This window comes from Vipera berus, assembly GCF_964194415.1.
Source record: "Vipera berus genome assembly, chromosome: 5".
NCBI classification, from domain to species: domain Eukaryota; kingdom Metazoa; phylum Chordata; class Lepidosauria; order Squamata; family Viperidae; genus Vipera; species Vipera berus.
The window spans coordinates 103,843,502-103,866,411 of record NC_138207.1 but is presented as its reverse complement, the minus strand read 5'-3'; the positions used below and the strand labels follow the sequence as shown (position 1 = coordinate 103,866,411).

The following is a 22,910-nucleotide window of genomic DNA, read 5'->3' as shown; positions in this document are numbered from 1 at the left end:
TATATAACTAATTTCCCAATATAAAGCTCCAGCAAAGCTGCTTGTACATAAAGATGATTACAAAGTATCACTACTAATATCAATATTACTAACATCAACCTTAAGCATAATAAAATCTCTTCACCCCTTTACTCTTCACTTTTCTCTTTTTTTCTCCCTTAAGGTAAGGTAAAAGTTCCCCTGCACAGGCGTGCTAGTCGTTTCCGACTCTAGGGGCCGGTGCTCATCTCCATTTCAAAGCCGAAGAGCCAGCACTTGTCCGAGGACGTCTCCGTGGTCACGTGGCCGGCATGACTAGACGCCAAAGGCGCACGGAACGCTGTTACCTTCCCACCGTAGTGGTCCCTATTTTTCTACTTGCATTTTTACGTGCTTTCGAACTGCTAGCTTGGCAGAAGCTGGGACGAGTAACAGGCGCTCACTCTGTTACGCGGCACTCGGGATTCGACCCGCCAAACTGCCGACCTTCTGATCAACAAGCTCAGCGTCCTAACCCACTGAGCCATCGCATCCCTTTCCTCCCTTACTTTCCTATTATTTTCATTTTCCTTTTTATTTTATGTTTTGATAAACAAATAAAAAATTAAAATAAAAAAGACCTCTCTATGTGAATACATTGCTTTTCCTCCCTCGTTCCTCCCTGGATCTCAACTCATCCTGCCTTTAGAAAAATTATAAAACACAGCTGTAAATGTCCATTATGTATAGTAATAATAATTTTATTGACCTTTTGTGCCTCCCACCTTCCAACAATTCAAGCTGGCTCCTAAAAGGCAAAGAAATTATAATAAAAACCGCAAAAGACATTTGTCTTTTAATTTGCTGGCCTTTATTATCTTTGGGAGGAAAAAAAGGGGCGTTAAATGTATTTCCTTTTCTAAAAGATCTCTGTGAAAGACAACTAACAAAAAAGGATGCATCCATTCCATACATTGGAAAAAATCTTTAATGTAAATAAAAAATACTTTGACAAACATTGCAATGATTAAAGAAAACTAAAAGAAGAAAAATAAGAAAGAAGGTCAGTAAACATAATATCCTTAAAAGAGTAATTCAGATTTAAACTCCTAATTAAATCAAAGTCATACCAAAAACATCTTGTTCACTTTCTTCCTTCTCATTTGCAGAATTATAAAGATATTTCAAAAATTAAATACATCAAAAGAATAATATGCTCTCCCTACAAAAAATTATGTTTGAGAAAGGTAACATCTCATTTACAGCTTTTAAATTCCAATAGAAAAAGAAGGATTTGCTAAGAGAAACTCAGTATAGCAGTCATACTAGAAACTTTCACACAGAGAAAGAAAAACACTTTGTTATACAAATTAAATATATATACATGTATTTATTTGTTTTGTTTCTTAATCTCAACAGAGAGCCGGGACTGGGCCCAAGTAAAAAACGAGGATTGAATTAGGACTTCATTAACTGGACTGGAAAATAAATACAGAAATTTGAAGCTTTTTACCTGGAATCAGTTTGTAGCAGATTTTTGCTTATGCTCTAATGATTAAACACAATGAAAGGTTTTTGCCCCCAGCCCCATTCTGCAATCTATTATCTCCATTTTGCAAATTTGCAGAACCAGGCAGAGTTGAGACAATAGCTTATCAGCAGCCATTGTAAGTTACAGTCCACGTCAATTCATCCATGAGTTTTTAAAGGATGTAGGATTAGTCAAGACTTTATCTGACTTATAGCTGAGTTTAAAATGAACTTTGAAAAGAGAAAAAAAAGCATGGTTGTCTAATGATTGCTGTAAGACACCACACCACATGTCCCCTTTTCAAAGGACATACAACAACACAATAAAGATTAAATAGTTTTCTTGTTCTTTTTTTAAAAAACTACCAGCTATGTGTCATTGTTCAATGCAGAAATCATTTATCCTTTTATCCAGGTAGTCACACTGTTCCCTCTGGGGAAAGAAATTTTAGGAAATGTTGTCATAAAGTAATAAGAAATGATAAGCCAAAGAAATTAAGATGGAGGAGGAGGAGGAGGAGAAGGAGGACTGTGGGGTCCCTCATGCTCTCTGACCTTGGTTTTCTTGCAGATGTTTCATGGCCAGGAGGAGGAGGAGGAGGAGGAGGAGGAGGAGGAGGAGGAGGAGGAGGAGAAGAAGAAGAAGAAGAAGAAGAAGAAGAAGAAGAAGAAGAAGAAGAAGAAGAAGAAGAAGAAGAAGAAGAAGAAGAAGAAGAAGTGGTGCTATGCCATAGTCTCTGTATGACCAAACCACTTTAATGTATTTACTTCTCTGGGCCATTCACTTTTCTGTTCAATCCACATTTGCTAAGCACCCATTCGCTCTTAACCCCTCTCTCTCTTAAGTACCCCAGTCTTCAACTTGCCCTTTCAGCTTTGACCTGACATATGACCTCTCACTTGGTTATACCAATTAGGCAGAAGAGTAATCTTCTTACACGCACAGTAGGAGCATCTTGGTTTAGGATAGCAGGACAGCAGAAGGCATCCTGTAGCACTTTTCCCAAGTAACCGATGCTACTAGAAGCAGAAGCTTTTGTGAGCTCCACACTTGTCTGCCTTTTCATAAATGGTTTAGTCAGAAAAGATGCCACTTCCGGGGTTTTTTTGTTGTTGTTTGTTTTACTCTTTATACACTGTTGGTTTTCCTTCTAAAACTAACCATTCATTTCTTGCAGAGGTCATGTTTCTTCACAGCACTAAACACTCAGAATTGAACCATTTGGTATATGGAACTAAGACTTCTTCATGATGGAAACTCAACTTGGTGAAGATCATGAATACAGGGGAGGAGGAGGGAGGAGGAGGAGGAGGAGGAAGGAGAAGGAGGAAGACTCAGATGTTGTGCCACCTAGAGAAAACAGCTTCTGAACTGAGGAGATTTAGGCTGAGAAAAGAATACAGGGTGTATGTATATGTGAATTGACCCTTGTAAAAAATACTTTGGTCTAGATGATGGAGAGTATATTTTAACATCTTTTATGTTCTGGAGGGGGGGGAAACCACACCTCTGAGTTAAATGCAGATTGTTGATGTCTTTGTGGAATGGATTTGCATTGTTTTTTTAAAAAACAAGCAAACATCGCCTGGTTTGCATATCCATGCACGAAAGCCGCGGATTGCACCACGTGTTCGTTTGCACAAAGTTGTCTTTGCAGCTGGCATCTTTTCCTTCCAGCCCCTTTAAAGCACCCTCATCTCTGCCACAGCACGTCTTGTTTCTGGATGCACAACTTCCCCTGCATATTTTGCATCCAAGATACCCTTGTCGGTCAATCGTTCTCCTGCGTCCCTTTTGGCACAATTAAAATATTTAGTCTTCACGTGTATTCCTTTGCTTATCCTTCATCCATTCTGGGAAAACTTCCCAATTTCTTGGAAGGCCCTTTTGTTTTCTTTGTCTCACCATCCATCGTTTTGCAATGCCTGGTTCCTAAATCTAGGATTTCCAATGAATGTGATAGAAATCTTCACCCCCTCCCAAGAATTCCTGGCAGAATCTCACTTTTTCCCCCCCACTCTTGAGATGCCTTTTTCTTTTGCCCATTATCATCCATAAAAAAGATAGCCAGCCGAAGATAAGGGAAGCAGCGGCAGTTAATTCACTAACCATACAAATTTGGGGAAAATAATGCCTTTTATCACCAGATAGGAAAGGGGGGGGGAGATGAGGATGCAGTATGAGGAAGATAACAGGAGCCGCCAAACACAATGATATCAGGCCTATGAAAAAGCTGGTTTGCTTTGTAATGAGTGAGGATTAAGGCCGTTCAACCTTGCCTAGCATGAGGACTGCCTCTTTTTTTTGGAAATTTTATTGATTTTCTAGCCTTACATTTATATCTTTGAAAAGCAACCTGGCGGCTGAATTGCAATCATTCAATTACATACCAATTTCATTCCTACAAATCTCAAACTCTTACAGTAAATATTTCCTCTTTTCCCCTTAATATGTACGGTCTCATATTTAAATTAACACACTTCTTATCCTACCAATCAAATGTAAAACACTTAACAATAGTTTTTAGTTTACGTATACCTTGATTATTTTAACCTTTAATCTTTTAGACAGTCCACGACCTGGTGAATTTTTCCTCATTTTAATTTTCCCATTGATATTTGAATTTAACGTTTAAGGTTCAGCATTTCCAAGTTTTAAATGACTCCAATTCCCTTTATCATAGCTCCTCACAAAATCTGGTGTGCAGGGTACATGTCTTATCTATTTAAGTTCTCACCGTGTACATCAACTAATTAATAACACAATATGATATTCTTATTTTCTAATAATTTCCAAACATCTTAAATTTAAGAACCAAAATTTCTTTGGTTATTAATCCTTGACTTATAGCCAAAGTTGAACCCAAATTTCTGTTCCTAAGTGAGACAGGGGTTGAGCTCGGCCCCATCTTACAAGCTTTCTGTCTGCAGTCATTAAGCAAATCGCTGCAATTGTTAACTTAGTAACCGGGTTGTTAAGTGAACCCGGCTCCCCACCCCAGTTGACTTTCCCAAGTCACTTTTTTCCTGTGCCGTTGTAACAGTCTGTAACAGTCGCTAAACAAGCTGTCGTAAGTCCAAGAGCTACTTGTGGTAGGTCCTGGGTTATTACTGGGAGCAACAGAGGTTTCCAAAACTTTTCACATTCAACGCCTGCCACCCAATCCATGCAAAGAGTAGACTGTACACTCTAATTTGGACATCAAAATTTGGGGTGCCAGATTGTCAGGCCTTATGGAAGACCAGAAGTTGGGAGCCCATATCTAGAGTAGAAATAGAAATAGAAATAGAAATAATAGAAATAGAAATAGAAATAGAAATAGAAATAGATATAGAAATAGAAATAGAAAAGTATAGAGATAGAGATGGGGATGGCGATAGGGATAGGGATAGGGATTAGGATAGGATAGGATATAGGATAGGAGTACAGTAGAGTAGAGTAGAATAGAATACAATAGAATAGAAATAAGGAATAGAGTAGAGTAGAGTAGAGTAGAGTAGAGTAGGACAGGACAGGACAGGACAGGACAGGACAGGAAATATGGAATAGGACAGAATGGAATGCAGATTAGAATACAATATAATAGAAAAGCTTTATTGCCACTTTAAATATACATTAATACATTAAAATACATACAGCTCTCAAAGCGTAACCACCTCCAATGTACACTGCATAAACATGACCAAAATTTAATAATAATAATAATGATAATAATAATAATAATACCCACATAAAACATATATGACCCAGAGAAACAACACAGTCAAGTTGGGATGCATACATATACATGGTGTGAGAAACAAATCTTGGAGTTTACCAGACGGATGGCACAGGTAATTTTTCTCCATTGTGATTGGGATTCCACTAAGGGCTGGGGGGAAAAAACTCTGTTCTATAGGTGTTGCAACCAACAACAACAAAAAAACTTATCCAGGAACCTAAAATTGAACAGAAGCACATTACAATTAACATCACAATTAAAAGATGGGGAAGAAGGGAGCAAGATGCACACCGGGGGTGGGGTGGGGGTGGGAGGTGGTCTCGTCTTAATCTGTTAATGACCTCCAGAGCGATGCATGCACCCCCGTTGGGGTCCCAGGCCAACTGGCAGGGCCAGGTCTTCAGACCCTTTGGGAAAAATCAGGATGGTGGGTGAAGATCTCACCTAAGCTGGGCCTCGAAAAATTACAGCACAACTCAGAAATGTTCTTTCTCCGTTGGGATCTTTAGTAAAAGGTGGAAAATTTGTGCAATCTGAGTAGAATCCAGAGTGTTACTGTACAAAGTCTCCTGGCACGTTTGCCCATTGTTAGATGCGCCCGGAGTCAGGGCCAAAAGTCCAGTGCTCTGTGGAGGTCCTCAGCTGGAACGGAACATGAGCAAGTTGTGGCAGAACAGTTGTGGGTTTTGAGAAGTCTGTTGATGATGATATGGGTCACAGGCGATGGTAGCGTTGGATCCGTTGAGGAAAGGTGGGAGCCAATCCAGATCCAGAGGGGGATCTGGAGTCCCAGTCCACACAGCTTGTGAACTGGGGCAAGTGGATCCAACAGAGATGCTGTTTTGTGGTGTGGAAGGATTTGCTTCTTTGGCTTCTTCTCAGACGTTGGAATGCTTGCAGAGGTGTCCAATGATTCTCCGCTGGCCTGCGCCGAGAAGTCCAGATGGACAGAATTAATAGAAAATAAGGGTGTTATACTGTACTATCAGTTAGTTGAGGTGAGATGGTGAGAAATAGAATACATTCAAACAGATAAGATGGGTCTTCTGAATATTAGACTTTGTGATGAATCCTGATTAAAGGGAACTTCGGTTACTTGAAACTTGGAAATTATAAATATTAAATGTTAACGTTAAATATTAATGGGAAACTAAAAAAATTGGGGGAAACTAATTAGGGCATTGACTGTCTATAAAAGGTTGAATGTTAAAATCACAAGAATAGGCAGAAGCCAAAAATTATCGATCAGTGTAAGAATGTCATTTTTAAGATAAGATAACCTTTATTGTCATTTTCACTGTGGGCACAACGGCACCCCTCAAAAATGAAATTCAGCTGCCCGCTCTCAAAGTGAAACCCATACGTGACACACGCCTAAAACGTACTATATACAACATATGTATAGACCCACACCCCTACATATACATATAACAAATAAATATTAAATACTGTCCATCGTGAATATATAGAGACAGTAAATATTAAGGGGGAAAGAGGGGAAATATTCAATGGAGCCTTGGTGGAGCAGTGGGCTAATGCCTCCTTAAGTAACACCAGCTGCCTGCAATTAGTGCAGGTTCGAGTCCCACCAGGCTCAAGGTTGACTCAGCCTTCCATCCTTCCGAGGTACGTAAAATGAGGACCCAGATTGTTGGGGGCAATTAAGCTGACTTTGTAATAATGCCGCTTGGGGTGTGTGTGAAAGCCCTAATTGTTGTGACTCAGGGCCAGCCTGTGGGTCCGACAGCCGGGTCCGATGTATCGGATGACTCAGACGAGGGGGAGGAGGGAAACGAACCGGCTGATGATGGTTCGGAGGCTTTGCAGAGCCCTCAGCCGGGGACCTCTTCTCAGCTGCGTGAGCCCGAGAGTGCGGAGGAAGATGATCCACAGCTGGCCCTGTTCAAGGACGCCCGACGCAGGAGGCAGTCGAGCAGGAACAAACAAAGAAAGGTTATGGGACTCCTCGGGAGGAGGCACAGGGAGACCACGCCCTGAGCTCTCTATAAAAGGAGTGTTTGGGGAGGGGCTGGTTGCTGAAAGCAACTTTTCCGCTTGAGAAGACAAGCTCTAGTGTTTTTGTTAACTGCGTAATTAAATCTTGGCAGAAGCCTTTTAGCCTTGGACGCTCTCCAGTCTCTTCTTTTTGAATAGGGGTTTGCTAGAAGAGGGCTGGTTCAGAACACTAATAAGCAGGCATATACATAGAATGAAGGCTACTGCTAAGCTTGTAAGCCGCCCTGAGTCTTCGGAGAAGGGCGGGATATAAATAGAATTAAAATAAATAAATAAAAAAAAATAATGTAGTAGCTTGAGACTTACACTAAAGATATTTGGGTGTCATTGTATTATCAATTAACTCAGCCACCACGTTGCTTTTTTAAATACTTACACGTAACACTAGAAAATCAATAAAACATTTATATAAATAAATGAGAGAAGAGACTTTCTCCTGCCGGCCATTTTCTCCATGGCGGATAAGTTTAGGTTTTCTTGCTCTTCTATTCTGAAACCAAACCTGGAAAAAGATGGATGGAAAGAAAAACAAGCTCGACTTTATGGGGTTAGAAAAGCAGTTTAAGTGCCACAAGAAGTCAAGGAGAACATCTGGTGCCCTCTGAGCTGAGCCGGTAGCAAATATTTCAGTACCCAACTAGGTAACTGTCAAGGCCCGTCCGCGATTAGGCATATACTCACAACCACCAGCGGGAATGGGGGACAACTCAAAGAAGGCTTTTTATTCAGCTCCAAACAGAGATAAAGTCAGCGTTGGCAGCAATATGCTTCCAACGCACATATGTAGCCCACAGGTACAGAAACCCCGCCCCCTTCACAAACCAACATCTGTCCACATGTGTATATATTTTACCCCTCCCTTTTTGTTCCGTTTGCATGCTCGCGCGTGTGCGTTTCTCCACCCTCCCTCTCCTGTATGCTGTTCCTGACCAGGTAAGCACCCCAGGTAACCCCTGCCCTTATTCCCAAACACCCATCCCCATCGTAGCCTGCCAAACCGGGCACCCCCCCCACCCCGAGGGACACCCCCCCCCACATCCCAAAACTCCCTGGGTCCCACCACCTACCAAAGCCCCAGTCACTAGTAGTCCGGCTTCCAGGTTCGTTCGCGGAGCCGCAGCCACCAGCATGTCCGGCACTTCATCCCTTTAAGCGAAGGGCAAAGAGAGCAACACAGCAGCAGCCAAGGCCCCAGTCACTGGTAGTCCGGCTTGCAAGTTCGTTCGTGGAGCCGCGGCCACCAGCATGTTCGGCACTTCAACCTTTTGAAGAAAATACAAACCTAAAGAGAGCAACACAGCAGCAGCCAAGGCCCCAGTCACTGGTAGTCCGGCTTGCAGGTTCATTCGTGGAGCCGCAGCCACCAGCATGTCCGTTATCGGCTGACCAGTAGGTGAAACCAGCTGGAAAACGGCATCCCCGGCCGGCACCTCCACCTGCGCATGTTCAGCTACCAGCTGGCAAGCAGTAGAGGCCGGGGAGGCCAGCTGAGCGTCAGCAGGCCCAGCCAGTCTGCACAGCTGTGCAGGCGTGACCACCAACGCCGGATGGAGGCCTGTTGCTGGAGGAACGAGTCCGGAAGAACCTGAGGCTTGACGAGATGGCATTCCTGGAGCGGGGCCCAAAGCGCCCGGAGGTAGGTCAGCTGCAGGCACAGGGACGTCATGGGTGATTGCCCCCCCATGGAGTGTCGGGCTCACAGGGCTCAACAGGCGGCTCCCCCTACCAGGGCTCCACCTGGAAGACAAGAGACAACATCTGAGCAACCACCAACCCGACCCAAAGGCTCCGCCCGTCTCTCACCCGGCTTCCCCAGATACTTGCGGTGGAATGCACGGACGAGACGGGGCGCATGGACGTCCACCTCAGCCACCCATGAGGCTTCTGTTAAGGGATAACCCTTCCACAAGATTAGGTACTGTGTTCTTCCCCTCCTCGCCCTCGAGTCGAGAACTTCCTGTACCTCGAAGTGGTCACCATGAACAGGTCCAGGGGCCCCTTCCCCCAACCCACGAGGTGTTACTTTGGTGGTCTTCAGCAGACTACTGTGGAAAACCGGGTGGATCTTACCCAGGAACGTCGGCAGCCGGAGCCACACCGTCACAGGGTTGATCACTTGTATTATCTGGAAAGGCCCTAGGAACTTGGGACCAAGTTTCTTACACAGCGCCTGGACTCATAAATACTTGGTAGACAAGTATACTAGGTCCCCCACCTTAGGGGGTTCGAAAGGTCTCCGTTTCCTGTCTGCCTGCTCTTTATTTGTCACTGCGGCTTTCTCCAGTGCTTTTTTCACTGCTCCCCACACCTCCTCCAGTTGATCCATCCACTCCCTGGGCTGACAAGGGAGAGGCTTCCCCTGGTCATACTCAGGGATGGGAACAAAACCATGACCTGACACCACCCTGAAAGGGAAGAGCCCTGTGCTACTATGGACCATGTTGTTATGAGCCACTTCGGCGAATGCTAAAAGGGTCCACCCAACTGGATTGTTGGTACGTCACATAGCACCGTAGGTATCGCTCCACCACAGCGTTCGCTCGCTCCGCCGCTCTGTTGGTGCAAGGATGGTATGCCAAACTAAGACCCTGGGAGGAACCTATGAACTGGACAAACTCCCTCCAGAACCGGGCCGTAAATTGCACCCCTCGGTCAGAGATGATATGCCGGGGCACTCCATGCAAACGGTAGACATGGGTGATAAACATCCAGGCCAACCGCCGGGCTGATGGTAAACCCTTGCATGGCACAAAATGCGCCTGCTTGGAAAATAGGTCGATGACTGTCCAACGATTAACCAGTGGAACCACCTGCCTCCAGAAGTGGTGAATGCTCCAACACTGGAAGTTTTTAAGAAGAGACTGGCCAGCCATTGGTCTGAAATGGTACAGTATAGGGCAGGGATTTATGACTCGTGGACTTCAACTCCCAGAATTCCTGAGCCGGCTGGAATTGAAGTCCACGAGTCATAAAAGAGCCGAGGTTGCCTACCCCTGGTATAGGGTTTCCTGCCTGAGCAGGGGGTTGGATTAGATGACCTCCAAGGTCCCTTCCAACTTAATATAATCATCATCATCATCATCATCCCGCCCTTCTCCGAAGACTCAGGGCAGCTTACAATTTAAGAAGCACAAATCAATGTGCATAATAATAATAATAATAATAATAATAATAATAATAATAATAATAATAATAATAATAATAATAATACCAGTAGGTGAAACCCACGAGCCCAGCTGGAGAACGGCATCCCCGGCCGGCACCTCCATCTGCGCATGCTCAGCTACCAGCTGGCAAGCAGCAGAGGCGTGCGAGGCCAGCTGAGCGTCGGCAGGACCACTCAGCCTGCGCAGCTGCGCAGGCGCGACCACCAACGCCGAATGGAGGCCTGTTGCGCCCCGCCCCCCCCGCGGAACGTCATCAGTAAGGAGTTCGCATGGGATTGGGTGAGGGGGTTGTCTCTGAGCGAACCCAATACCTAGCCCCGCCCACTGAAGCTGTTATCTAATTTGGGTAATGAAGCGTCTGCAAAGGAAAGCAGTCAAGCTCAGAGAGCACCACAATCGCCACAAAGGTTGACTTGACAACACGTAACGAGAGGACCTTCTGACTCGTGTTTGCAATTAATGCATTCTGTACACTTTTAAACGCTTCCTTGAAGCCCCCCCCAGGCCAGGGGTAGGCAACCTCGGCTCTTGATGGACTTCAACTCCCAGAATTCCTGAGTCAGCTTTGCTGACTCAGGAATTCTGGGAGTTGAAGTCCACGAGTCATAAAAGAACCGAGGTTGCCTACCCCTGCCCTAGGCTGTGTGTGTGATGGGGGGGGGGGGGCTTACAAATTTATTTGTGAACACACACCTGGTGGGGCGGGGGGGGGAGGAAGGACCTATTTTTCTCCATCGCGATTGGGATCCTACTATGGACTGGAAACAATGCTGCGTTGTGCAGGTGTTGCAACCAACAACAACAACAAGAAGAAAAATCTTAACCAGGAACCTAACAAGGAAGAGAAGTAGCCGATGTTTGTCTTTTCCTGCTTTTTGCGATACCTGTACTATTAAAGTTGCTTTAAATGCGGAACAACGGTGTTGAAAGGGGACCTTGGGGGGTCATCTAGTCCAACCTCCTGCTCAAGCAAGGGACCCTATATCACTTCAGACAAGTGGCCATCTAATCTGTTCTTAATAGCCTCCAGGGATGGAGCATCCACAGCTTCTGGAGGCAGGCTGTTCCACTGCTTTAATTATTCTCACTGTCAAGAAATTTCTCCTTGGTTCCAGGTTGCTTCTCTCCTTGATTAGTTTCCATCTAAATCTTAACTCATTTAGGTTAGCCCTAATTCAAGTTCCTACCCCAGTATGGATGTTGGATTCAATTAGATTCGACTGAATCTTAGATATTTATAGCCCAGCCTAATTCTAAGGAGGCTACAACAAAAAATACCACATACACCAAATCTCTCTCCCTCCCTCTTTCTTTTCTCTTTTTCTCTCCCTCTCTGTGTGTCTCTCCCTCTCTTTCTCTCTCCCTCTCTCTCCCTCTCCCTCTTTCTCTCCCTCTCTGTGTCTCTCTGTCTCCCTCTTTTCTCTTCTCTGTCTCTCTTTCTCCTCCCTCCCTCCTTCTTTCTCTCTCCCTCACTCTCTCCCTCTTTCTATTTAAACAGAACTCAGTTGAATATATATACATATATATAATACCATCAATGTGTGAAATTAGGCATTTTATAGAGTTTAGAAAATCGATAGGATGGCAAAAAAAATGGGATGCCAAAGTATGAAATACTTAATATTTCCCACATTTCCTAGCCGTTCTAAGCAATGCCAAAAGGCAAACTGGCAAATATAAAATACTCCACGACTACATGTTACCTAGTTGGGTAACGAAACATCTGCAGGAAAACAAGCCAGCTCAGAGAGCACCAAGGACCCCTCAGGTTAACCCTAAACTACAAATATTGTCCTTTGTGAATAAAATACTCCTCCTAAAATGCTATTCTAGTCTTCTTTCTCACAATGAGTAGGTCAATACTTTTCTTTCTCTTTCTCTCTCTCTCTCTGTCTCTCTCTCTCTTTTTCTCTCTTTCTCTTTTTCTTTCTGTTTCTCTTTCTCTCTTTTGTAAGAATGTGTACTTTATTTTGAGTTTCTTCTTTCATTTTCCTACAGGTCTTCCCAATAAAGGGCTACCCTAACTCTTCTCACGACCCCTCTTTTCATTCTTTGCCTAAATAGTTCTTATAATGCCTGGGAATTATCCACCGTGCCTAGGGGAAGTATGCAGCCCATTAAAATAGCAGAAACATTTCATTATTTGCCTAAAAACATTCCGCGTTCTGTAGATTTCCTAGGCCTTCTATACATTCACCCAGTGCCGGCAACATATATACATACATATATATATAAATTTACACAAATAATGAGCTGTCATAAGTTGACTATATCCTGTGGATAAGCCTTGAGTCAGGCCAAAGCAGGAAAGAAAGAGTTAATTAGCAAGGTGCATTAAAAAAAAAGCCTTGACAAATTCTTAACATATATATATAAGCCATTCATCTAACCCAAGAGGCAAAATTCTGGAGGCTTTGCCCCAGTTTCACAAATTCCCAAAGCCAGCAGTTTGTAGCCCTCTGAAAAGGTAAAACTACTAACCTTCCCTGTAACTCACACCCCAATTTCTAGAAAGAACGAAGAGTTCTTGCGCTACTGAGCAGACAGCCCGCCTGCAAAATAGCCAGCAGCTGGGCTGCTCCACCCCTTCCCTTTAAGCCCCCTCCCTAGCCAGCCCAGCAAGATGTGGCTATAAAAGCCGGAGCAGAGAGGGAGAGGTGTGTGTGTTTGTCCTGGTCTGTTCTTGGTGGGGGGAAGTGAGTTAGTTTGGGCAGCTAAAACAGCCTTGGTGCAACCTAAGGCAAACAGAAGAAATACTTTTTTCTCCAGAAGTAGGACTTGCAAAGATTAGTAATGGCAGGAGTTGTAGTAGAACTGGGAGAGGGTGTTATAGTAAACAGTGAGTACTTGTGGTTGGGTTGCCTAGAGGCCGGGAGGGGTTATCTTGGGTCTGTGGGGGTTTTGGAACTCACTAACCTGGATGTAATAAAAACCTGGGGCAACCAGAAAGCCTTAAAAACAGCCAAGGCCATCGAATTAACTAAGGTACAGCCCAGGACGAGTTCTCTCTTTGCAGGAAAACCTAGCAGGCAGGTTTCTTAAACGCACAGGTGCAAAGAAACTGCTTTCCTAGGGGTCTCGAGTCACTCCTTAGCGTGAGGGATGGGATACAAAGGTAATAAAGAAATTACTCCAAGGGACAGAAGAGAAAAAAGCTGTAGCCCAAGCCCGCTCAATGGGTAAAAGGAGAGACTCAAATAATAGTCATAATGAATGGACCTTTATTGACAGTGTGTAAAATTAAACAGCCCCCCCCTTTGGGGACTTAGACCTACGCACAATGCAAGAATTTATCCACTGGGGCGTCGTCTCTACGGAAGCAAAAATTAACCCACTGGGGTTGACCCACTATGTTTCCCTTTCCTCCTCCTCCTTAACTAAAAGCTGAAGCACCTTGTGCCTCTCCCCCCCCCCTGCCCCAGATGGTGCCGAGCAGGGAGCATCTTGAAAGCCAAGGTTGCTTGACGACCCACCCAGCAGATGCCTAAGTTCCCTTGAAGGGCTTCAGACTCGCATCCCAGAGCGGAGACATTTTTATTTGTGGATTAACCAAAAGAATGAACTAACCTCCAGTTGGGGAAAGCAAAAGTCAGGCAAGCTGGGGAGAAACTACTTCCTAGGAGAATACAAGGAAAGCCTCCTAGGTAGCTGTGGGGCTTGGGGGGTGGGGTCAGACCCCACTTTTTCAAAGCAGCCTAAGGCAGCTGAGCTCCGTCCCTCTTATCCAATCCAGGATATGGAGAACAAGGCCAGACCTGAAAGAAAAAATAGCTCCAAGTTCTCATCTCCTAAGCTCAGAAGAAGCTGAGATCAACACACACACACACACCACACACACACACCCTTCCTCCCAATTCTCTACTCTTAAAGAGGGCTTTCCCAAGGTCCTACCAAACCCGGTGCTCCATGGAACTCCATGGCAGGATCAGGAGATAAATGATGTGGGGGTAGTGGAGATCTGATCTGATTTCCCCCAGTTGTGGATCTTGAGAAGTCTGCTGCTGTTGGTACGGGTCACCGGAGTAGATCTGTAGAAGATTCTGTGGGAGATGGGTCTGTTGGCTTGATTGGGAAAAGTGGGATCCTGATGGTATACTGGAGTCCCAGTCCACAGAACTCTGCAGGATTGGGACAGTGGATACAACTGAGAGGCTGTTTTGTGATGTGGAGGGATCCACTCATTAGCTGTCTCCCAGAGATTGAAATCCTTCTTGGGTGCCTTAGGAGTCTTGTGTTTCTCCCTGGGGGGGCCTTAAATCACCCCAAAAGAGGCTCTGCTCAGAGGGAGGAGAAGTCCACCCTTCTGCAGAAGATGGGGGCTCTTGGGGAAAAGTGAGAATCAGTCCAGATCCTGATGTTGTGTTGGAGATCCAGAGCTTCAGAGAGCTCTGCAGGACTGGAAGAATGGATCCAACCCAGAGGCTGTTTTGTGATGTGGGAGGATCCACTTCCATGTTAATCTGTCTTTCTCCCCAGGGGGCAGTGAGAAGCAGTTTCAGATACACATCCCTTTAAGGTCTTTTAAAATAGGTATCCCCTTAACCCCAAGTGCTCGATGAATAAATAAGCAGAAGCTGTTTTGTGATGCGGGAGGATCCCCTTCTTGGCTCTCTTCCAAAGGCTGAAATGTTTGGGGTATCTAAGGAGCCTGTTGGGAAGGTTGATACAAGCCATAAGATACAGGCTTGAGGGGAATCGGGAGGTGTTGAAACTTTTGGGCTGGTTGAGGAATGGTGGAAACCAGCCAGATCCTGATGGAATACTGGAGTCCCAGTCCACAGAACTGCAGGATTGGGACAGTGGATCCAACGGAGAGGCTGTTTTGTGATGTGGGGGGATCCACTCCTTGGCTGTCTGTCAAAATATCACTTTCTTCTTGGGTGCCTTAAGAGTCTTGTGTTTCTCCCTGGGGGGCATTGAATCACCCCAAAAGAGGCTCTGCTCAGAGGGAGGAGAAGTCCACCCTTCTGCAGAAGATGGGGCTGTTGGGGAAAGGCAGGAACCAGTCCAGATCCTGATGTTGTGTTGGAGATCCAGAGCTTCAGAGAGCTCTGCAGGACTGGAATAATGGATCCAACCCAGAGGCTGTTTTGTGATGTGGGAGGATCCACTTCCATGTTACTCTGTCTTTCTCCCCAGGGGGCAGTGAGAAGCAGTTTCAGATACACATTCCTTTAAGGTCTTTTAAAATAGGTATCCCCTTAACCCCAAGTGCTCCGATGAATAAATAAGCAGGAAAGTGGGAACAGAGAAATTCGGAGACTGATCTGCCCCCACAAGACCAGTTACCTCCATTTTTCCCAGCTTCCCTCTTCATTCCCATAAAAACCAGGCTGGGGTACCTGTCCATTGCCAACTGGTGCCGGAATCGGACCCAAAGGTCCTTGCAGGTCCAAGGCTCCATGGAGACTCAAGGCTGAAGCAGGAGATGAGCAGGGTGGGGTGGAATAGAAATGCCCCCCCAGCTGTGGAGTCTGCTGTTGGTGGTACGGGCAATAGGAGTAGGTGTCTAGGAGTTTGCGAAGGTGATGCTGTTGGGAAGGTTGATACAAGCCATAAGATACAGGCCTGAGGGGAATCTGGAGCTGTTGAAACTGTTGGGCTGGTTGAGGAATGGTGGGAACCAGCCAGATCCGGATGGTATACTGGAGTCCCAGTACACAGAACTCTGCAGGATTGGGACAGTGGATCCAGTGGAGAGGCTGTTTTGTGATCCACTCATTGGCTGTCTCCCAGAGATTGAAATCCTTCTTGGGTGCCTTAGGAGTCAGTTTTATTGCAAATTGCCCCTTTCTGTAGAACTTTTATAGTTGATTCGACCTGGAGGCTGGTTTTTTTTTTTTGGTCGGGCTGGTTGAGGAATGGTGGGAACCAGCCAGATCCTGATGGTATACTGGAGTCCCAGTCCACAGAACTCTGCAGGATTGGGACAGTGGATCCAGCAGAGAGGCTGTTTTGTGATGTGGAGGGATCCACTCATTGGCTGTCTCTCAGAGATTGAAATCCTTCTTGGGTGCCTTAGGAGCCTCTTGTTTCTCCGTGGGGGGGGGAATTGAATCACCCCAGAGGGAGGGGAAGTCCACCCTTCTGCTGAAGATGGGGCTGTTTTGTGATCCACTCATTGGCTGTCTCCCAGAGATTGAAATCCTTCCTGGGTGCCTTAGGAGTCTTGTGTTTCTCCCTGGGGGGGCATTGAATCACCCCAAAAGAGGCTTTGCTCAGAGGGAGGAGAAGTCCACCCTTCTGCTGAAGATGGGGCTGTTGGGGAAAGGCAGGAACCAGTCCAGATCCTAATGTTGTGTTGGAGATCCAGAGCTTCAGAGAGCTCTGCAGGACTGGAATAATGGATCCAACCCAGAGGCTGTTTTGTGATGTGGGAGGATCCACTTCCATGTTACTCTGTCTTTCTCCCCAGGGGGCAGTGAGAAGCAGTTTCAGATACACATCCCTTTAAGGTCTTTTAAAATAGGTATCCCCTTAACCCCAAGTGCTCCGATGAATAAATAAGCAGGAAAGTGGGAACAGAGAAATTCAGAGACTGATCCACCCCACAAGACCAGTTACCTCCATTTTTCCCAGCTTCCCTCTTCATTCCCATAAAAACCAGGCTGGGCTACCTGTCCATTGCCAACTGCCAGTTGTTTGTCCTCTCTTTCTCACTGACAGGTTTAAGTTTCCTGGCTCTTCCATTCTGGAAAACAGACGTGAAAAAAGAGTTAGGAGAAAGACAGCTCTTATTGTTCACCTTGGTTGCTTTCCCTTCCTTCACCCCCCCCCACCCCTTGCCCCAATTGGCGGGAGGAGAGGTGGGCCTTACGTGGTGGTGTATTCGGGTCTTGGGGATGCCAATATGGCGTGCCTGGCCCTCATGGGCCTCTTACCCGGGGTAGGGGGTCCTCTTGGAAAGTCTCAGTGAGGCTGTTTGAACCTCGGTGTAACTGGTGGGCTTCCTCTACTCGCCTCTTTCTCCTAAGGGGAGAAATAAGAATGTAACTAGGCCTTGAACTTGGCCTCGGGCAGGATCCACGCCTCTAGGCCATGTTCCCGCAGCGTCATCTGCTCGGTTTTGGAATGGGCCAGTTTTCTTTTAAAAAAAAAAAATAATAATCAAATTTTATTGTTTAAAACATTGGACACGATGTGTTTGTTTGTGTTTTCAAAGAAGTTCTGTTTTATCCCTCTCATCTGTTGTGCAAATTTCTCTTTGTCTAAAATATTAAGTTTACGTTTAATTGAATCCATTAATTGTTTGACATTCTTTTTTTGTGGTTCCTGTTGGAATACTGTTTCTAATCTTTTATATTCCCCTTCTAACCTTTTCTCTTGTTGTGTTTTGGTGTCTTCAGCTTTGTTTTCCTTAAAGAAGAAATCTAATTCTCTCTCCATCTTTAACCTAAAGTGGTCTTCTTTTAAAATTGATCTTTGTATAGTCCATCTAGGTGTTTTTTGGGGGGCCTTTCCAACTCAATTTCATAGGGTTGTGGTCTGCCCAGGTGCTTGTCTCTATACACACCTCTTCGACCTCAGAATTAATTTCCTTTGACGTCCACACCATGTCAATCCTGGACCACCAACTATGTCGGTTAGAATAGTATATGTATACTATGTAGCCTCGCGGTTCCTTTCCCTCCATATATCCTGGATGTTTAGATCTTTGGCCAATTTAAAAAAGGATCTCAGTAATATTCTTCTTTTTCTTTTCCTGGTCTTATTACCCTTATAGTCCAAATTGTTGTCTAAAATGGCATTAAAATCTCCTGACAGACAAATCTCATCATAGTCTATACTACATATCTTATTATGTAATGCTTTAAAAAACTGTTCTTTTTTTGTTATTAAACAGTTTTACAAAAAAATTTTTACAATACATATCCCCAAAAACCCCCCACCCCAAACCACCCCCCTTCCCCCCCACTTCCCAGAGCTGAATACAGGGTTATAGATATAATAATCATATTCTAACTAAAATTATCCATTATAAAATTAACCAAATTCGTAATGTGCTTTAACTCCCCTTTAACATAGATACATTCAAATTATTAAAAACAATAACAAACAAAAATATAATAAAAAAAACTGTTCTTGATTTCCATTCGGGGCATATATTTCTACGATCACCGCCTTCCTAATGTTTATTTCTATCAATATTGTTTATTTCTATCAATATTGTTTATTTCTATCAATATTCCACCCTCTCTGTCATTATAAATTTGTTTAGCTACCAATTTCTCATTCATATATAATGCCACCCCACTCTTTTTTTTTTTGTCGATCTAATGAGACAAATAGATTCCCTAGTTTTGGTTGATCTAACAGATATTTTTGTTGTTCCCTTTATATGAACTTCCTGAATTGCAATTAAATCTAGTTTTTGACATATAAGTTTATTAAAAAAATTCCGTCTTTTCATTGGTGAGTTTAACCCAGTAATATTCAGGGACAAGATCCTACATTCTTCTCCCTTGATTTTACTTATATCTAGGTTTTGTGCTTCTCGTTGGGGGGGGGGGGCTCTCTCGCATCTTTATCTCTACCCCCATATATCTCTGTAGTCTCTCCAGATTTATTTCCTCTGTGGAATGGGCCAGTTTTCTGAGCCCACCCCACCCCTAGGGTGGACTTCTCATAACTGGCAGAAAAATACCACTATCCTTCACAATGCATGCCAGCGGCAGGTTTTTATTTTAAAGTGAAATCCGTTTTCAACTTGGCCTCCTTCTAGCAATAAGGGAACACGGACAACCACAGCTGGAGAACACAGTTTTATTGCAAATTGTCCCTTTCTGCAGGACTGGGACAGTGGATCCAACCTGCAGGCTGGTTGTTTTTTTTTTGTCAGGCTGGTTGAGGAATGGTGGAAACCAGCCAGATCCTGATGGAATACTGGAGTCCCAGTACACAGAACTCTGCAGGATTGGGACAGTGGATCCAGCGGAGAGGCTGTTTTGTGATCCACTCAATGGCTGTCTCCCAGAGATTGAAATCCTTCTTGGGTGCCATAGGAGTCTTGTGTTTCTCCCTGGGGGGGGCATTGAATCACCCCAAAAGAGGCTCTGCTCAGAGGGAGGAGAAGTCCACCCTTCTGCAGAAGATGGGGGCTGTTGGGGAAAGGCGAGAATCAGTCCAGATCCTGATGTTGTGTTGGAGATCCAGAGCTTCAGAGAGCTCTACAGGACTGGAAGAATGGATCCAACCCAGAGGCTGTTTTGTGATGTGGGAGGATCCACTTCCATGTTACTCTGTCTTTCTCCCCAGGGGGCAGTGAGAAGCAGTTTCAGATACACATCCCTTTAAGGTCTTTTAAAATAGGTATCCCCTTAACCCCAAGTGCTCCGATGAATAAATAAGCAGGAAAGTGGGAACAGAGAAATTCAGAGACTGATCTGCCCCCACAAGACCAGTTACCTCCATTTTTCCCAGCTTCCCTCTTCATTCCCATAAAAACCAGGCTGGGGTACCTGTCCATTGCCAACTGGTGCCGGAATCATACCCAAAGTTTCTTGCAGGTCCAAGGCTGCATGGAGACTCAAGGCTGAATTGGGAGATGAGCAGGGTGGGGTGGAATAGAAATGACCCCCCAGCTGTGGAGTCATATGGGTGATGGGAGTAGGTGTCTAAGAGTTTGCAAAGTTGATGCTGTTGGGAAGGTTGATAGGATATGGGCTTGAGGGGAATCTGGAAGTGTTGAGGCTGTTGGGCTGGTTGAGGAATGGTGGGAAGCAGCCAGATCCTGATGGAATACTGGAGTCCCAGTCCACAGAACTCTGCAGGATTGGGACAGTGGATCCAACGGAGAGGCTGTTTTGTGATGTGGGGGGATCCACTCCTTGGCTGTCTGTCAATATTTCTCTTTTTTCTTGGGTGCCTTAAGAGTCTTGTGTTTCTCCCTGGGGGGGCATTGAATCACCCCAAAAGAGGCTCTGCTCAGAGGGAGGAGAAGTCCACCCTTCTGCTTAAGATGGGGGCTTTTGGGGAAAGGTGAGAATCAGTCCAGATCCTGATTTTGTGTTGGAGATCAGGAGCTTCAAAGAGCTCTGCAGGACTGGAATAATGGATCCAACCCAGAGGCTGTTTTGTGATGCGGGAGGATCCCCTTCTTGGCTCCCTTCCAAAGGGGTGGACGGAGGTCAGGATAGTTTAAAGTGACCTTTGCCTTTGGCCCTTGTACTTATTTTCCCAGAAGAAAAACAAGGAGAAAAAAAGGAAGGAAAGAGGAATGGACCCCAAAGTAGTTTGGGAGCTTCAGAGCATCCATTGGACCTTCCGTTGTCTTCAACTTGCTTGGAAAGGTCCAATCCTGGATGGGAGAAGTTGGGCCATGAAGCCTTCAGAGAAGGAATTCCGAGTTTAGCCATTTTAAGAAGGGAAGCTTTCCCCATTGAAGGCTTCTGGATTTGAGTTTCTCTTCATGGGAGGCTAGATGTTGAAGATTAAAAGGCCCTTAGGTTCCCTAACTATAAATGGCCGTGTTGGCTGGGGAAGATGGGATCTGCAGTTAGCACTGCCCTATCACCAGCTCCATAAAGTAGCTAAGCCAGGCTCTTGAATTTTGCAGTACATTCCTTGAATATACTCACTTGGGGTTAGGTGCTTGCTAAACCATGTTTATTTGAACTGTGGTTTCCTTTCCTCATCACATGAAAGGAATACTGCCAAACATTAAGTTTTAGCAGAATGGTGGAACCAAGTCAGTGAATCCTATGTCTCCGTTAAGGCCAACGTAGGAGGCATCTAGCCTTAAAACCAAGATGTAGGAAACCCCGTTTGGACAATTAAATGGGGCACAAAACTGACACCCCACCCCATATATCCTACCTTCCATGATGGGCTCAGAAACATCTTGAAACCCTTCCTGGATTAGTCAAATGTCAGTAAATGAGCAATTGTCTCTTTGGCCAAACTGTCCCCAGTTTAAGCCCGATTTTATGACTCTCCCTGCAAAATAACCCAATTAGTTTTCCGAGTCTGGTTGGTGAGGCTGGCTCAGAATTTATTTTTTATTTCTTTTCCTTCGAAAAAAGCAAAGGGAAGGCAAAATAGACCTGGGACCGTTTTTTCCTCCCGTTTGCAAGGTATTCCTTCATTTCCCCGCTCTGGCTTTGAAAGAGAAGAAAGTCTGCAAACCCAGGACGACCCACCATCTACCCACCATACGTGGCTTTTGCTTGTGAGTAAACATGACGAACACCCCAAAATCTCCTTTCCTGACAAGTTCTTTTTTTTTTAAGTGAAATCCGTTTTCAACTTGGCCTCCTTCTAGCAATAAGGAAACACGGCCAACCACAGCTGGAGAACAGAGTTTTATTGCACATTGTCCCGTAGTAAGCAGCAGTTTCAGATACGCATTCCTTTAAGTTCTTTTAAAAAGATATCCCCTGAACCCCAAGTGCTCGGATGAATAAATAAGCAGGAAAGTGGGAACAGAGAAATTGGGAGACTGATCCGCCCCCCCCACACACACACACCCCACGGGGAGCGGCTACCTCCAGTCTCCCCAGCTTTCGTCTTCAATCCCATAGAATCCAGCCTGGGCTACCTGTCCATCGGCGGCGGGGGCCGGAATCGGACCCAAAGGTCCTTGCGGGTCCATGGCTCCGTGGAGACCCAAGGCTGAATCGGGAGACGAGCAGGGTGGGGTGGAATAGAGATGCCCCCCCAGCTGCGGAGTCTGCTGTTGGGGGTACGGGTGATGGGAGTAGGGGGCTAGAGGAGTTTGGAGAAGGTGGTGCTGTCGGGAAGGTTGGGGAACGGTGGGAACCAGTCCAGATCCCGACGGAGCGCTGGCGTCCCAGTTGGCCGAGTTGGGGGGCGCTGGGAACGGAGCGGAGCCAACGGGGATCTGCGGGGACGACGTGGAGGGCGCGAACTCCTGGCTCCCTCCCGGCTGCGGAAAGGCTGGTGGCTGGCCTGGAAAGCTCCAGGTTCTCCCCAGCGGCCTGGGGTCACCCCAAACGGGCCCAGCGGAGAGGCCTGAATAGTCCAGACTGCCGGTTGCTGGTCTTGGGACGGAAGGACCCTCCGGCCTTTCGTGTTCCGTCGGGTTGACAGGCTTCGGTTGTCTGGCTCGGCGGTTCTGGAACCAAACCTGCAAAAAAACAACAACCCCAAAATGGAATTGTTTTAAGTGGCCTGTTTTAAGCGGAGGACGAGCAATAGCTTTTGCTCCTCCACGTTTTATTATTCTTCCCTATTATTCTTCCCTTCCAATTCTGGGGATCCTTATGTGCCTCTCAAAGCCGAGCGGGGCGCGCAAATTGCGCGCGGGAGCTTGGCACCTCAGCCGCGCGGAGTGGAAGCCACGCCGCAGGGAATGGGGGCCCGCCGGTGGAAACGCAACGTGGGGAAGGAGGGGGCTTGATTCTTTGACCCCCACCCACCCACTACTTCCCCGGCCACCCCTTGGCCCGGCCCTTCTTACGTGGATCCGCGCCTCCGGGATGCCGATCTGGCGTGCCAAGCGCTCGCGGGCCTCGTAGCCGGGGTAGGGATGCGCTTGGAAAGCCTCGGTCAGGCGGGC

At 45.8% G+C, this 22,910-nt stretch overlaps 1 long non-coding RNA gene across 2 annotated transcripts; it reads right to left on the bottom strand.

Moving 5' to 3' along the window:
• Window positions 1-5,062: 5,062 nt before the first annotated feature.
• On the bottom strand, window positions 5,063-10,011 carry LOC308669380. Of its 2 annotated transcripts, XR_014026742.1 has the most exons (4): window positions 9,051-10,011; window positions 8,294-8,963; window positions 7,603-7,728; window positions 5,063-6,135 (listed from the first exon to the last, which is right to left on the bottom strand). It is a non-coding gene; the product is annotated as an uncharacterized lncRNA (long non-coding RNA). The 2 variants fall into 2 exon arrangements; XR_014026741.1 differs by having other exon boundaries at window positions 8,294-10,011.
• Between the last annotated feature and the right edge of the window lie 12,899 nt (window positions 10,012-22,910).